Raw genomic sequence first — 16,498 nt, 5'->3', positions numbered from 1 at the left:
TGAATTTCACATAATTTTCATGTCAAAAATTATTATTCTTTTGATTTTTATTCAACTACTTACAAATGTAAAAACCAGTCCTAGCTCATGGGCCATGCAAAATCAGGCAGCCAGCTAGATGTCGACTGGCAAACATTAGAAGGATGAATAATGCCAAATAATGTCAGGGACATGGGATAGAGGAATACTCACATGCTGCTGGTGGGATGTAGATCAGAGACAAAACAACTGTGAGGGTTTAGGGCCCCTCACTTGCTTGGACCCATGTGAGTGATGGGAATTCTAAAATATTCTAAGTAAAGAAGGAAAACCAGGTTGCAATCAGGAAACATCGGTAAGTAAGCATTTCAGGTAAATTATCTTAAGAGATCCCAATAATCTATTGTAATTTCTTAGCTTCTTCTAAATAAATATTAACTTTTGGACCTAACTTTGAATTTTTAATTTTGTGTTCTTCTTAAAAAGAATCCCCAAATTGTAAAGGTATAAGGCCCCACAACACCTAGATCTTCCTCTGAGATAGAGGCAGCCATTCGGGGTAGGAATCTAATGACCTTCAGTCCAATTAAGTGTAAGCATTTGTTCTAACCTAAAAATTCTACTCCTGGGTACATGTCCCAAAAAAGGCTACACACATGTCCATAAGAGAATATGCACAGGACTTCTGTTAAAGAAAGGTTCATGGTGACAGGGATTTGTAGATAATCTGGACTCCATCACTGGGAGAGTTGAAAGGTAAAACGTGATGGACACACTCCATAGAGTGTTATGTAGCAGTCGTACGTTAGAGAATTGGGTGTATACAAATAAGTATGGATGGATGTTTAAAACTAGTGCTGACTGTAATGGCATCACCACTTGGAACACAGTTTGACAATTTCTTATAAAGTTAAACATACACTTATCATAAACCCAGCAATTCATTCCTAGGTATTTATTCCAGATAAATCAAGTCATGTGTCCCAGACACATGAATTTTCATAGCAGCTTTATCCATCATAAGTAGAAACAACCTAAATATTCATCAAGTAGTAAACAATAAATGATGCTATAGCCATACAATAGAATACTACTCAGCAATAAAGAAGAATTAACTGCTGCTACACACGATCTAGAGGAATCTAAAAAGCATTTGACTGAGTAAAAGAAGCCAGATGAAAAGGGAATTCAGTAAGTCCCCTACATATGAACATTCAAGTTGCAAACATTCAAAGATGCGAACGTGCGTTGGCATGTCCAATCACGTAAGTTAGTTCATGTGTCTGCCGTATGTTGTCACATGAGTGCACCCTCTACAAGTGGTTGTGCTTTAGTGTACTTTACTGTACAGTACTGTATAGAGTGCAGTATCTTTATTTCAAGCCCAGGATGTCCGGAAGCAAGCTTAAGAGCAGTGGTGATGTAGCAGGTACTGCTAAGAAGCGCCAAGTGATAACGATGGAAACAAAAGTGAAAATAACTGAGAAAGTGGAGCAAGGTGAAAAGATGGTAGACATTGCTTGTTCTTATAACATGAATCATTAAACCATCAGCACAATTCTAAAGAACAGGACAAGATCACGGAACACGTGAAGTCTGCTGTGCGATGACGTCGACAATAATATCGAAGAAGCATGGAAAAGTGATGGAGGAGATGGAGAAACTTCTCAGTGTGTGGATATAGGATCAGCATCAGTGTCGAGTCCCGCTCAGCTTAATGCTGATTCAAGAGAAAACTAAAAGCCCTTATGAAGACTTGAAGAAGAAACACGGTGAAGAATCAGAGGGCACATCTCTTAATGCCAACCATGGCTGGTTTCATAGGTTCAAGGCTAGAACCAACTCTCACAATGTAAAATAAGTGGCGAGGCAGTGAGTGCAGATATGGTAGCTGCCCAGGAATTTCCTGAAACACTTCAAGAAATTATTGATGAAGGTACTTATTTACCTGAGCAGGTTTTTAATGTGGATGAGATAGGACTGTACTAGAGAAGGATGCCAGACCAAAGTTACATCAGTAAGGAGGAAGAGTTGACGCCAGGCTACCAAGCAGCAAAGGATAGGCTAACTGTGTTGTTTGGTGGCAATGCTCCCAGCAATATGAAGCTGAAGCCACTCTTAATTTATCATTCAGAGAACTCAAGAGCCCTTAAAAACATAGCCAAGGGCTCTCTTCCCATTGTGTGGAAGAGTAACCGCAAAGCCTGGGTTACACAGGCCGTTCTCCAGGACTGATTTTTCCACCACTTTATCCCGGAGGTAGAGAAATATTACTTGGAGATGGACATCCGATTCAACATTCTTTTGCTGCTCGACAGTTCTCTGGGCCACCCCCCATTCATGGACAACTTTCATCCCAACATCAAAGTAGTGCATCTGCCACTATATACTACATCACTCATCCAAATTATGGACCAGGGAGTTACAGCGACTTTCAAGAAATATTATTTACATCACACTTTTTGTCAGGCAGTAAAGGTGAGTGACGAATCAGGAAAAACCTTGCGACAATTTTGGAAGGACTATAACATCTACAAGGCCATAAAAAAACATTGACTTTGGGCTTCCCTGGTGGCGCAGTGGTTGAGAGTCCGCCTGCCGATGCAGGGGACATGGGTTCCTGCCCCGGTCCGGGAAGATCCCACATGCCGCGGAGCGGCTGGGCCCGTGAGCCATGGCCGCTGAGCCTGCGCGTCCGGAGCCTGTGCTCCACAACGGGAGAGACCACAACAGTGAGAGGCCCGCGTACCGCAAAACAAACAAACAAAAAACACATTGACTTTGTTAGGCGTGAGGGTTACGGTTGTCACTATGAATGGGGTTTGGAAGAACATTTGTCCACATTCAAGATTTTCATGGATTTGAGAAGGTGGATGAGGAGTTCAAAGAGGTCTTCAGCAACTTACTGACCCTCAGCGAGAAGCTGGAGCTAGATCTGCAAGAGGACAACTTCGTTGAATTCCTTGCTGTGCAACACGATGGGCTTGCTAATGAAGACCTGATGGAATTGGAGGCTCAGAGAAAGGACAAAGAGAGACAAGAGAAGAAGAAGTAACTGAAGAACCGAAGAGATTCACCATGCAGGAAATGGCAAGAAGATTTTCTTTATTTGAGGAGGGATTGTTAGTTTTTGAGGCACAGAACCCAAACACAGAACGGTACACAAAGGTTGCAGCTGCTGTTCAGAGTGCAATCCAGTGTTACCATGTCATCTATGACGAGAAAAAAAGAGCTACTACCCAGATATCGCTGGATCATTTTTTCAAGAGGGTAGATAGAATTGAATCCAGCAAGGAACCAGAACCTGTACCATCAGTGTCAGATGTGAGTGAAATTGCAGCTCGCCCTCCGTCTCTTATTGCTGACGATCCTTCAGCTCTACCATCTCCCACCTCCTCTCCCTCCTCCAGTCAGTGACTCTTCTTGCCTTTTCACTAGATGCCAGCCCCTGTATGCCAGCTGTTGTACTGTACTACTGTACTTTTCAAGGTACTGGACTGTAATATTTAAAATATTTTCTTTATTTTTGTGGTTGTTTTTCATGTACTATTTGTGTAAAGTATTATAAACCTATTACAATAGCCAATTGTGTGAGTTGGGTACCTAGGTTAACTTTGTTGGACTTACGAACAAATTGGACTTACAAACATACTCTCAGAACGGAACTCGTTCATATGTAGGGGACTTGCTGTATACTGAATAAGTCCATTTGTGTAAAACTCTAGAAAAGACAAATCTAATCTACAGTTATAAAAAAATGTATCAGTGGTTGCCTGGAGCTGGTGAGAGGAGACGGACATTGAGTAGGATGGGTTCTGAGAGAGCTTATCTTTTTCAGTTTTATTGAGGTATAATTGACAAATAAAACTGTCAATTTTTATTCAAAGTGTACACAGTGATGATTTGATATACACATACCTTATGAAAGAATTCCTACAATCCAGTTAATTAACACAGCCACCCATCATCTCACATCTCAACACCTCACATCTTTACCATTTTTTTTTTTTTGGTACAAACATTTAAGTTTTACTCTCTTAGCGAATTTCAATTTTACAATGCAGTATTATCAACTATAGCCACCATGTTACACATTAGCTCTTCAGGCCTTATTTATCTTATAACTGAAATGTGTCCCTTTTACCAACTTCTCTTGATTTGACCCACCACCCCGTCCCCAGCCCTTGGCAATCACCATTCTATTCCCTGTTTCTATGAGTTGGACTTTAAAAAAAAAAAAATTTTTCAGATTCCACATATAAGTGATACCATGCAGTATTTGTCTTTCTGTGTCTGGTTCCCCAAATCTTTTTTGTGAGGTAACATTGGTTTATAACATTACATAAGTTTTACGTGTATTTAAACTTCTGTATACACTACACCGTGCTTACCACCAAAAGTTTTGTTTCCATCATCACCATACAGTTGACCCACTTTACACATTTTGCCCTCCCCTCCACATTTTGCCTCTTCCCTTTTGGTAACTACTAAACCGTTATGAGAGAACTTTGAGGATGATGAAAATGTTCTAAACACAGGTGTCAAAACTCATCAAACTTTACACTTAAAATGGGGGTGTGTGTTTTATTTTGTGTAAATTATACCTCAGTAAAGTTGACTTCTTTAAAAACTAGAGCTGTTTTTTTTTTAAAATAAGCAATTAGGGCTTCCCTGGTGGCGCAGTGGTTGAGAGTCTGCCTGATGATGCAGGGGGCACGGGTTCGTGCCCCGGTCCGGGAAGATCCTACATGCCGCAGAGCGGCTAGACCCGTGAGCCGTGGCCGCTGAGCCTGCGCGTCCGGAGCCTGTTGCTCTGCAACGGGAGAGGCCACAACAGTGAGAGGCCCGCGTACCAAAAAAAAAAAAAAAAAAAGCAATTAAGAAAAATAAGAATGAGATATATGACAGAAAACCACACATGTAAAATAAAGAGATATGCACACTAAAATATACATAATAAAACATAGGAAGAGATGCCTATGCAGAACATGGGTGGGAGTTGATTACGGGGGTAAAAATCAATAAATCAGTAAAATAAAACAAGAGAAAGGCTTTGTATAAGACCAATGATGACAAATTTGCCATAATAATTAACTCAACCCTTGGGAAAAGAGGACTAAAAGAAAGGAGAAAAAGCTCTATTGACAAGGGGCTTACTTCTAAGGATTAGTAGTGAGGAAATCAGCCCTGGAACTCATCTGCTCCCATTCCAGAAAGGGCTGTAGAAAAGAAACCTGAGGTGCCATTTGAGTTTACAACAAAGGGCACAGATTCCTCCATTCTTGAGGAACGAAGTTGTTTCTAGCTAGACGGTAGGGTACCCAGCTGAGAGTCTTGAAGGACTGGAAAGAGAGAAGAGGAGAAACTCACGGAGGCACCATTCTTACAGAAGCTTTAGTCTAGAAAGGACTTCCTTTGTACATCCAAAGAACCCTTAGTGGCACAGAGTTTCCCCTAACACTGAACCACTGTTTTGAGATCTACTTCTCCTCCGGTAAAGAACTCCATCATAGCCTTGAATGTTTGTTCTTGTGATCGCTGATTAGCAGAATAAGGTGGCCTAATGAAGGGATGACCTGAATCCATTATGTGCATTATTTAACAGAATCAACACTGGTTTTCAGCAATAGAGGAGACTCTTATAACAAACCCTTCCCCATCTGGAGTAAGGTACTGCAAGACAAAATGCCTGATTTCTCCACAGGCTAAAAAGGGACTCCCCCACACCTGAGCTATTCATCTCCATCTCTGGGGTGTCCAGCATTCTTAAGCTTCAGCATCTCCACTTCCTCATTTCTACTGATAACCAAATATTTTGCCATGGCTCTCATTCAAAGCTCTCCAAGAAAATAATCTGACTGGCTAAAAAGAATCTGATTTATTAGCTAATAGAGATAAACTATTGTGAAAGGACAGAAAATAATAGAACTGCCTTCCTTACTGATATCTGCAAATCTGAGCTTTTCTTTTTTGGCAAACATGAAGTCATATGTACTTGATGAGTGAGGTGAATGCTTGTCAGTAAGAAAAGAAAAGGAGCAAAGAAAATTATGGAAGCGGAGTGAAAAAAAGAGAGAGAAATGAATAAAGATTAGAGGTAATCTTTGTGAGAATGTGTGCTTTCCAGATAAAATTATGGAATTAGAAAGAAGGAGTCTAGGAAATTCCCTGGCTGTCCAGTGGTTAGGACTCCATGCTTTCAGTGCTGAGGGACTGGGTTCAACCCCTGGTCAGGGAACTAAGATCCCACAGACCATGCGGCACAGCCAAAAAAAATGAGTCTGTAAACGGTCCATTGAGAAGATTATCTGAGGATGTGGAAAAGTAGGAGGCATTCAGCAGGAAGGGGTTCACACTGATGAGTGGACTTTGCTATGAAATGTTCAGGAGCCCAAAGTCCCCATACTGAAGGTGTAGTCAGAAACCTGGCCCTGAGGCCAATTGAACGTGCTTGACCTCTTTAAATATGCTCCTGCAGTGCTGTGGCCTTTACTCAACACGATTTACCTCTTCCTGAGCCTTAAGTGGGTACTGTTGCCATCTCTGGCCTAGTGCAAGGTAAGGTGGTGTCTGAGATTCAGAAAACTCTGCATCTGTTCCCTGCCTGGCCATCGACTCTTGCTTTGGCCCAGCATAAACCATAAGCCTCCCTAGTTGGAGTGGGCCTAGCCTAGAAAATGAACTTTCTTATGTTTCCAGTGGATTCATCACATCTTGCCCAGGACCCTTCCACTCCTTTCTCAGATTTCTGCCACCAGCCCCTGGTTTTTCCTGCTTCTATCACTGCATCGAAGCGAAGTAAATAATCTACATTTCACTTCTTTAGTTTTTAGGGGTAGGGGATATTGGAGGGGAGTGATGAAAGAAAATGAAACTAACTGGTCCAAATAAGGCTTAGAAATTTTCTCACTTTCTATTACATTCCAACTCTCTGACTCCTGGTACTAAATGTAATTAGCAATGGCAATAGATAGGCTGGGGTTGGGGGATGGGCATGGTTCATGTTACTTGAAATGATGTTTGACGATCTATCACCAGAGGCTGTGCGGGGTAATGAAAATAACATGAGCTTTGGAGACAGACAAGTTTGGGTTCAAATTCTCACTTGGCCACTTATTAGCCATGTGATGCTGAACAAGCCAATTGGTGTATCTGAACCTCAGTTTTGTCATCTCTGATAAGGGGACAATGTTACTGACCTCAGGAGGTTTGCTGTGAAGATTAAGAGGTCATGTCTGTAAAGCACACAGAGCAGTACCTGGTAGACAGGAAGCCCTCAATGTTATTCACTATGAATGTTCACCTTTCTTGATTTCTTGAAGCATCTGACTTGACTTCTTTCCTCCCTGAAGCTCCCCTGTTCTCCTTCTTGTGAGATATTCAATATTCAATATTCAATAAAAGGGACAAGGATTGTCAGTGATTCAGAGACCTCTCTGCTCACTGTGCTTTTCCAAATCAAGGTTGAAATTATCAAAACTTTGGGTCTCAAGTCTAAGTGATTACTTAGAATCCAAGCTCAAGGACAGATCTCTCCTCTGTGTCTGGAGTGTATACGATGTAACTCTGTTTGAGCTCTAGTGAAAGATGATAAGGAAGGGTCCCAACATTTTATTAGAGAGTGTCTCCAAGCTTATCCCTGTTCCAGCTCTCCTTGTTCCTCCCAGGATGTCTTCCCTGGTTTCTTATCTTTACTGTTGCCTAAACTTTTCTAGAAGTTGCTCTTTCCCTCAATACTTCATTTCACTGTCTTCTTTCCCAGGAACCATACACTGATCTCTCCATGTCAGGTCATATTTTCATCCCTCCTAGAATGTCCTTCTTTAACTTCACCCCATCCAAAACTACCCAGGCCATTTTGAGTTTCTTGTGGGCTAAGGACTAAGGCGCTGGGGAGGTGATGGGAGAAGAACTGTCTAAGAGGGTTCCTGTCCTTAAAATGCTTACAGCTTTTTTAGGAAAAGGAAAGCAAACATTTTTAAATGAACTTCATATCCTTTCGAAAACGTTCAAGAAATGTTTGCCAAATAAATTGAATCTCGATTAAGCATATACTAGGTATTAGGGTCCTCTATTAAGCACCAGAAATACAGAGCTGTATAGGTTAGTGTCCCCTAATATCCAATATATTAGGATAAACTAGGTTATGATGCAGTAACCGAAAAAAGAATCTTGGTGGCTTATAGGAACAAAGGTTTAATTTTCACTCATGCTGCATATCTATTGCAGGTTTGCTAGTGACACTTCTCCATATCTTCTCACTCTGAAACCCAAACTGATTGAATAGCCACTCAAGTGTTGCTGATCACCATGGCAGATGGAAAGAGAGTTCTGGAGGGTCTTGCACTGGCCGTTATAGGCCCTGACCTTGGAAGTAATGCATAGTTCATAACTCACTGCCTACAACAGTGACATGGCCCCATACAACCACAAGAGGGCCAAGAAGTGAATCCTACCATGAGCCTAGAATGCAGAAAGCCAGACTTTTTTTTTTCTTTTTTTTTTGAGGTACGCGGGCCTCTCACTGTTGTGGTCTCTCCCGTTGCGGAGCACCAGGCTCAGCGGCCATGGCTCACGGGCCCAGCCGCTCTGCGGCATGTGGGATCTTCCCGGACCGGGGCACGAACCCGTGTCCGTTGCATCGGCAGGCGGACTCTCAACCACTGCGCCACCAGGGAAGCCCTGGAATCTTCTTTAAATTAATTTTTATTGGAATGCAGTTTACAATGTTGCATTAGTTTCTCCTGTGCAGCAAAGTGAATCAGTTATACATATAACCAATCTTTTTTAGACTTCCTTCCCATTTAGGTCACCACAAAGCATTGAGTTGAGTTCCCTGCGCTATGTAGTAGGTTCTCATTAGTTATCTATTTTATACATAGTAGTGTATATATGTCAATCCCAATCTCCCAAGTCATTGGAATCTTGATAGAGACTGCATTGACTCTACAGATGAACACTGTTATGATATTTATTCTTCTGATCATGGACAAAAGATATCTTTCCATTTGTTTGTATCTTCTTCAACTTCTTTTATCAAAGTCTTGTAGTTTTCAGTGTACAGATCTTTCACATCCTTTGTTAAATTTATTCTTAAGTATTTTATTGCTTTTGATACTATTGTAAATGGAATTATTTTTCTTTATTTTTTTTCAGATAATTCATTCTTAATGTATAGAAACACAACCGATTTTTGTATATTGGTTTTGTATCCTGCAGCTTTGCTCAAATCATTTATTAGTTTTAACAGTTTTTTGGTGGCATCTTTAGGATTTGCTATAGATCATGTCATCTGCAGACAGAGAAAATTGTGCTTCTTTCCAACTTGGATCCCTTTTATTTCTTGTTCTCATCAGGTGGCTCTGGCTAAGACTTCCAGTACTATGTTGAATAGAAGTGGTGAAGGTGGCCACCCTTTTATTGTTCCTGATCTTAGAGGAAAAGCTTTCAACTTTTAACAACCGAGTGTGACATGTTCTGTAGTTGGAGGGATAGAGGGATTGCATCAGGCTAGACTCCATGGTTGGATGGACCTGCTGGCTAGGCTCTGCGTTCAAGCAGGGCTGATGGCTGTGCTCTGTGGTAAGGTGAGACCACAGGAAGGGCTCTGCAATCACTTCTGGTTGTGCAAGTTCTCATGCTGTGTTCCCTGGCAGGGAGGTGTCACGAGTTGTACTCCACAACTGGGAATGGCTACAGACTAGGCTCCACAATTCCTCCTGGTCAGGTGGGGTCTCAAGCTGGGGTCCTCAACCAGATGGTGTCACTGGCTGGACTCTGTGTTCAGGTGGGGTTACAGGCAGAGCTTTTTCATCCAAGGAGGCCTCAGGCTGTGCTCTGCAGTCAGGTAAGTCTATAAGCTGTGTCCCAAAGTTAAGCAGGGCCACAGGCCTGGGCTTCACAATCAGGTAAACCACAGGCTGTGCTCTGCTGTTGGGGCCTACAGATGTATCCCACAGTTGGATGAGACTAGAGGCAGTGCTCCTTGGTTGGGTGGAGCTACATGCTATGCTCCATGATTGGGTGGTGTCACTGGTTAGATTCCCTGCCCAGGCTGTGTTCAGCAATTGGGTAAGGCCATAGGCTGGGCTGGGCTGCAGGGCAGAGCTGTAGGCTAGACTCTGCCCTAAGTTGAATTCCAAGGCTGCCCAGGGTCACTGTTCAGCCTCCCTGGTTATATGGGCCCAGAGGCTATGCTTAACAGTTGGGCAGAGCTGCTGGCTTGGCTCCCTGCCCTAGCGTGACTGTAGAATGGGCTCTGTGGCTTCCCAGGATCTCTGGCCAAGCTTCCTGATCAGGGGGACTGGAGGCTGTGCTCAGCAGTTGGGCAGGGGTGTGAATTTGCTTCCTTGCCTGGGTGGTAATAGAATGAGCTCACGGCTGTTATGGCTAATTGGCTGGGGACCCAAATCAGGCAGAACTGGCAACTGAGCTCCCTGGCCACATGGGGTCACATGCTTGGCTCTGCAGATGAGCAAAGCTGCTGGCTGGGATCCCTGCCCAGCTTCTGCTGCAAGCAAGAATGTGGTCCACCAAGATCTGAGCACTGGTTGCTGTAAGCCCTGCCTCCTTTCTCCATCTCTATCTGATCCCCTGTAGGCAAGCTCTGCAGGTTACCTCGGTGATCTGCTCATCTCTGCTGGGATAGTAGAGTGATGACTATCCCTCTACTATCCCAGCAGAAAACTAGAGTGTTACTGTCTGAGGAGGCTAATACGAAGAGTTTCTGGTTAGAGGCACAGGGGACACAATGCCAGTTGAGAGCAAGGGTATCATACTGAACCCAGGAGAGTCAAGTAAAATTTTATATATAAAGTTAAAACCCAGCTTTCTTCCCCATCTCAACCTTGAGGATAGTGACAGGCAAATGTATACCTTCTGAGCAGGATTGTGGAGGATTCTTCCCAGGGAAATTGGCACAATCTCAGAGAAAAAACCTGAAGACACAGATACCGTGTTTCTTAATCTGTTCAGGCTGCTGTAACAAACTACCACAGACTGGGTGGTTTAAACAATAAACATTTATTTCTCACAGTTCTGGAGCCTGGGAGGTCCAAGATCAATGCATCAGCGGATTCAGCATCTGGTTCATAGGTGGCCTTCTCACAGCGTCTTCACTTGGCAGAAGGGGTAAGAGAGCTCTCTGGGGTCTCTTTTAAAAGAGTACTAACCTCATTCATAAGGGATCTGCGCTCATGACCTAATCACCTCCCTAAAGGCCCTGCCCCCTAATACTATCACACTGGAGGTTGGGACTTCAATATATGAATTTAGAGGGGGACACATTCAATGTATCAGGATTGTAGAGGATTCTTCCCAGGGAAATCTGGCCAGTACAAGAGAGAAATCATGAAACAAGAACAGGATGCTACTTTTTAAAGAAGAAAAAAGAAGGAATGAGAGGGCTTCCCTGGTGGCACAGTGGTTGAGAGTCTGCCTGCCGATGCAGGGGACATGGGTTCTTGCCCCAGTCCGGGAAGATCCCACATGCCGCGGAGCAGCTGGGCCCGTGAACCATGGCCACTGAGCCTGCGTGTCCGGAGCCTGTGCTCCACAACGGGAGAGGTCACAACAGTGAGAGGCCCACATACCGCAAAAAAAAAAAAAAAAGAAGAAAAGAAAGAATGAGAAAAAAACTTTAGAGAATCAACATACAAAGACAACATACAAAGAAATGTCTAGAGATAAGAATAAAGTGGCAGAGAAAAAAGCAATGGAGAAAAATATAAGAAAATTAGAGAATCAGGGAATTGTACATTTGAAAAATAACAATTCCAGAATAAGGAGCAGGAAAACAAAGGGTGGGAAATCATCAAAGAAATAAGTCAAGGAAAACAATGTCCTAGAATTCAAGTTCATGAGTTTCCAGATTGACAGGGCCCATTGAGTACGCAGCAGAAAGCGAGTGGAGCTATGCCTTCAAAATTCAGAGAGAAAAACACTTCCAATATGAAATGAGCAACCAAACTACTAACCAAATGTGAGATTAGTACATGAAGTCAGACATTTTCAGGAAGCTACCAGGAGATGCTCTACCAAAATAAAGGAGTAGAACAAGAAAGACCTTGGATCCAAAAAGCAGGGCATTCATCCATGGGTTCTCAAAGGAACCCCAGGATGATGTAAATGGAGATCCAGGATGGCAGCAGGTCACCAGATATAGAATCAATCCACTCAGAGTAGAGCAGGTCCAAGTGCCCAGGGAGACAGGCTGCCAGGAAGATAAAATTGATGAAATAAATAACTAATGATTCTGAAAGTATTCAAAAGAGATGAAAGACAGCTAAATTCTCATCTTTCATAGCAGGAATTCAATGGATAATACCTGAAACTGAAAAAAGAAATAATAAGTAGCAATACAGGTAAGCATATTACTTATAAATATGGAAATAGAATCCAAAGAAACAAACAAAAGATGTGAAAGTGGTTTTCTTTGGCGAGCAAGAAATGGAGAAAGAGAAATGTGTGACTTCTATATTTTATTATAATTTCTTATTCAAAGTTGACTCAAAATCACGTGGATGAATGGTTTTGGTTTTGGTTTAAATAAATTGAATTTTTAAAATCATGTGGATGTATGACTTTGATGAAAATTTAAACTAAATATAAAAAAGAGAGAAACAATGGAGTGAGAATTCGGCCTGGGGATTAATTTTCCTGCTTAACAGTTTCTTTAACAATCCCAGAAAATAAGACCCCATTATAATGCTATCTACCCCCAGTTTTCTATTAGAGAGATTCAAATAAATACAATATGCATTTGTATTAATATTCATGATTGTCCAGGAGGCAGGGAGTTATTTGCAAGCCTATATTCAGGCTAGTATGTAATCCCATCACCTCCTCATGTTAGTTATGTAACTGGCATTGGGTAAATCACTTCAACAGCCTGAGCCTCAGTTTCCCCAACCATAACCTGAAAACTCCAAAAGTTGTCCTGATAGCCTTAAGCTCTTCTCCAATCTCTTTTTACTCATAATGTTTCTAACTTGACATGTCCACTTGAAAGTCTAACGTGCATAAGTTGCTTTTAAAATATAATTGAAAGTTTTTTGAAATGCCTCCCATCAAGAGAAGAAATTTCCATCTCCTTGACTCTGGACATATATATAGTTCTGCAAAAGTGACGCTTCCAAGACTCAGTTATAAAAGGCCATAAAACCTACTGCCAGTTTGCTGGAGCATTTACTCTTGGACCCCTGAGGTCCCATGTAGGACTTCAGTGAAGCCCAATCATATGGAATGATCACATAGATGCTTTGGTTGACATTCCCAGGTGAGCCTAGCCTTCAGGTGCCAGATGTGAGTGGAAAAGCTTCTAGTCTTTCCAGATGAAGCCCCAGGCATTTTTATTAGATGCTGTTTTCTCTACAGTTTGGGATTAATTAAGTGATTATTATATGTGATAGAATGGTCATTAACAATTACTGAGAAGTTACTCTATTTCAAGTATTGTCCTAAGAACTTTATGTATTTAATCATTTAATCTTTTTAACAATTCAGTGAGCTAGATAACATTAAGATCTCTTTTTATCTGTGAAAACCTTAAGCCCATAGAGGTTAAGTTATTTATACAAAATCAGAAAGCTTACAATTTGAAGGTCAGGGACTCAACCTAAGTCTATCGGACTTAAAAGTTCATGATCCTGGGCTTCCCTGGTGGTGCAGTGGTTGAGAGTCCGCCTGCCGATGCAGGGGACACAGGTTCGTGCCCCGGTACGGGAAGATCCCACATGTCATGGAGCGGCTAAGCCCGTGAGCCATGGCCGCTGAGCCTGCGCGTCCGGAGCCTGTGCTCCGCAACGGGAGAGGCCACAACAGTGAGAGGCCCATGTACCGCAAAATTAATTAATTAATTTTTTTAAAAAAAGTTCATGATCCTGGACTAGTATACAGTAGGGGCTCGATAAATTCAAAATAGAGTGACATGAGTGGAACAAAGGAGTCAATCACAAGAAAATCAGGAAGAATATTTCAGCTGACGGGAATAGCAAGCACAAACAGGTTTAGTGTGTTCAATGGAAAGAATAAAGGCCAGCATGGCTGAAGAGTAGGGAGTGAGAGGGAATTTGTATGAGTTAAAGCCAGAGAGGTACACAGCAGCTGTATCAGGTAGGCCAGCGAGAAGAATTTGAATTTCATCCTAAATTACAAAGGATAGTCATCAGATAAACCAACATTATCTGATTTATATTTTTAAATGATGATTCTGATCAGTGGAGAACGGAATGTCCAAAAGCAAGGTTAGAAGCCCTGCCTGAATATGAGAGTGAAGGAGAGGTGGTTCCCTAAAGGAAAATCAAGGGGCTGTGACTAGAAGAAAGGGACCTCACTGCTGAGCATGCCGATGGCCACTACACAGGCCGGGAAGTGAAGTTGTTGGAGTGCAGGGCATGCACATTTTAAGGATTTTGGTATTGGCAAACACGCTTCCAAAAAAGTTGCACCAGTTTGCATTTTCATGATCAAGATATTACTCTTTCCCTATATCACAGAAAATTCTGGAATTGTTAATAAAATTGAATTCTTGCCAATTTGGAGAAATGATACCTCACTGTCATTTGAATTTGTTTTTCTTCGATTCCTGGTTAGATTGGGAAGTTGGTCTTCCTGACTCACCACGGACAGGCTATGATGTCAGAGGTGTGCCTAGGGGAACACACGTGGTAGAGCCTTCCCCTCCTCCCTTGTCCTCTGTGACTAAGATGCTCACTGTGGTTACACATATTTTGGCGTCCTCAGGAGGCTAACAAAGGCTTCAAAACCAGAGCTAAAGTAGTACATTGACTATGCAAGAAGCAGGCCCAGAGGCAGACTGTGGTTTTTGCAAGAGCCACACAGTGTATTTGGGAGTTGGGGTCAAGGGAAAAGACCTCTGACCTAACTGTTTCAGAGACTTGGAGACTGAAGGCAACCCAGACTACCCTCAGGTGCAAACCCAATTACCTTGCCCTGTTTGGGTGTTTAAAACATAAATTCCCGCATTCTCTTACTTTTTATGTCATTTCAGGATCTAGAGAAGTATACTTGATGATTCCCTACTGCAGATCTGCCCCAAATACCTGACCGAAGAGACTGAGGCCCAGAAAAAAAAGTGATTCTCCCAAGATGACACAGAAAGTTAGTCACAGAGTCAGGACTGTATATTTTCAGCTCTGCCTTCCCCACCCTCCACACCAAAATCCTATATATATCCAGGCTTTTTTTTTTAATGCTTATTTTATGTATTTATTTAGTTTGGCTGCACCGGGTCTTCGTTGAGGCATGTGGCATCTTTTAGTTGTGGTATGTGGGCTCATAGTTGCAGCACGCCAACTCTTAGTTGCAGCATGTGGGATCTAGTTCCCCGACCAGGGATCAAACCTGGGGCGCCTGCACTGGGATCACGGAGTCTTACCCACTGGACCACCAGGAAAGTCCACTATCCAGACATTTTAGACAGTAGAGTCTCTTCTCTCAGGGAGGAAAGATTCCAACAGATACATTTCTGCCCCATTCCCTAGCCACCAGAATAGAAAATTGCATTTTGCAATTTTTTATAGCTTTGTTGAGTAGACAAAAAACTGCATATATTGAATGTATACAATTCAATGAGTTTGAACATATGCATTTGGTGATGTTTCTGTAGCACAGCCTGACGGGTACTCAGACAGCCCAAGCCAGAATGAAATTACATTTTACAATTCCTTTCCCTGTATGGAATTGAGTTAAGCTTTGCCACAAACTCTTTTCTTTTTCTTTCTTTCTTTTTTTTTTTTTTTTTTTGCAAGAGATTGGGGAGGTGGACACGAAGCAGCATCCTTGTGCTCTGAAGGTTGTCATTGGTTAGAGGTGGTGAGGGGTGTCTGCGGGTTTCAGTCTATCCTTGCTGTTCTCTGCTGCATGACTACTCTCCTTCCCAACTGTCAGCCCTGTTGACCAAGCGACCAGGGCCCAGACCCTCCACTAAACACTTCTCTATGAACTCAAACAGGCAGTAGTTTTGAAGAGCAAACAACCTTTCACGGACTTCTACACCAGCTCCTTCAGTGACCCCACTACCACCCAGAAAGATCTTTACTTTCCCAGCTCCTCCCACAATTGAATAGAATCTCATCCTTATAATAAATTCCTTGTTCCATAATGCTGATAGCAGTTCTGCTGCTTCCCTGATTGAGCCTTAATTATGTTTGAAAAAATGAGCCTCCTTAACAGAAGTGAACGACAGTCATGGATTTCCAGGCCTTAGGCACTGAGTCCCTTCCTAGCTACTGTCTCCTCTTCATTGTAAAGCTTTTAGAAAGAGTTCTTTACACTTCTCTCTTTCACTTACCTTTCAGTCTTCAACCTCCTCAATCTGTTTTCTGCCCTTACAGAAATGGTTTTCAATGTTATTTTGTCTTGTAAGCCTTATATATGATTTTATACCCTTGACCTCTGTATCAAATAGGGTCCAATCAGGAAACGGAAGCCACGTAGGATATTTAATATAGGGAATTGGTGACACTGTTGTCGGAAGGCAGAAACAGCAAAAAGAGGA

The 16,498-nt window shown here is 42.3% G+C and overlaps 1 protein-coding gene across 1 annotated transcript in view; it reads right to left on the bottom strand.

The window, feature by feature from the left end:
* Positions 1-16,498, bottom strand: part of BCL2L1 (BCL2 like 1) — an 871,182-nt gene that overhangs the window by 619,607 nt on the left and 235,077 nt on the right. The gene's annotated exons all lie outside the window — the stretch shown is intronic.

Source organism: Orcinus orca, chromosome 16, assembly GCF_937001465.1.
Source record: "Orcinus orca chromosome 16, mOrcOrc1.1, whole genome shotgun sequence".
In the NCBI taxonomy this organism is placed as follows: Eukaryota; Metazoa; Chordata; class Mammalia; order Artiodactyla; family Delphinidae; genus Orcinus; species Orcinus orca.
Note: the sequence above shows the minus strand (reverse complement) of the source record. Positions and strands in the feature narration are given on the sequence as shown.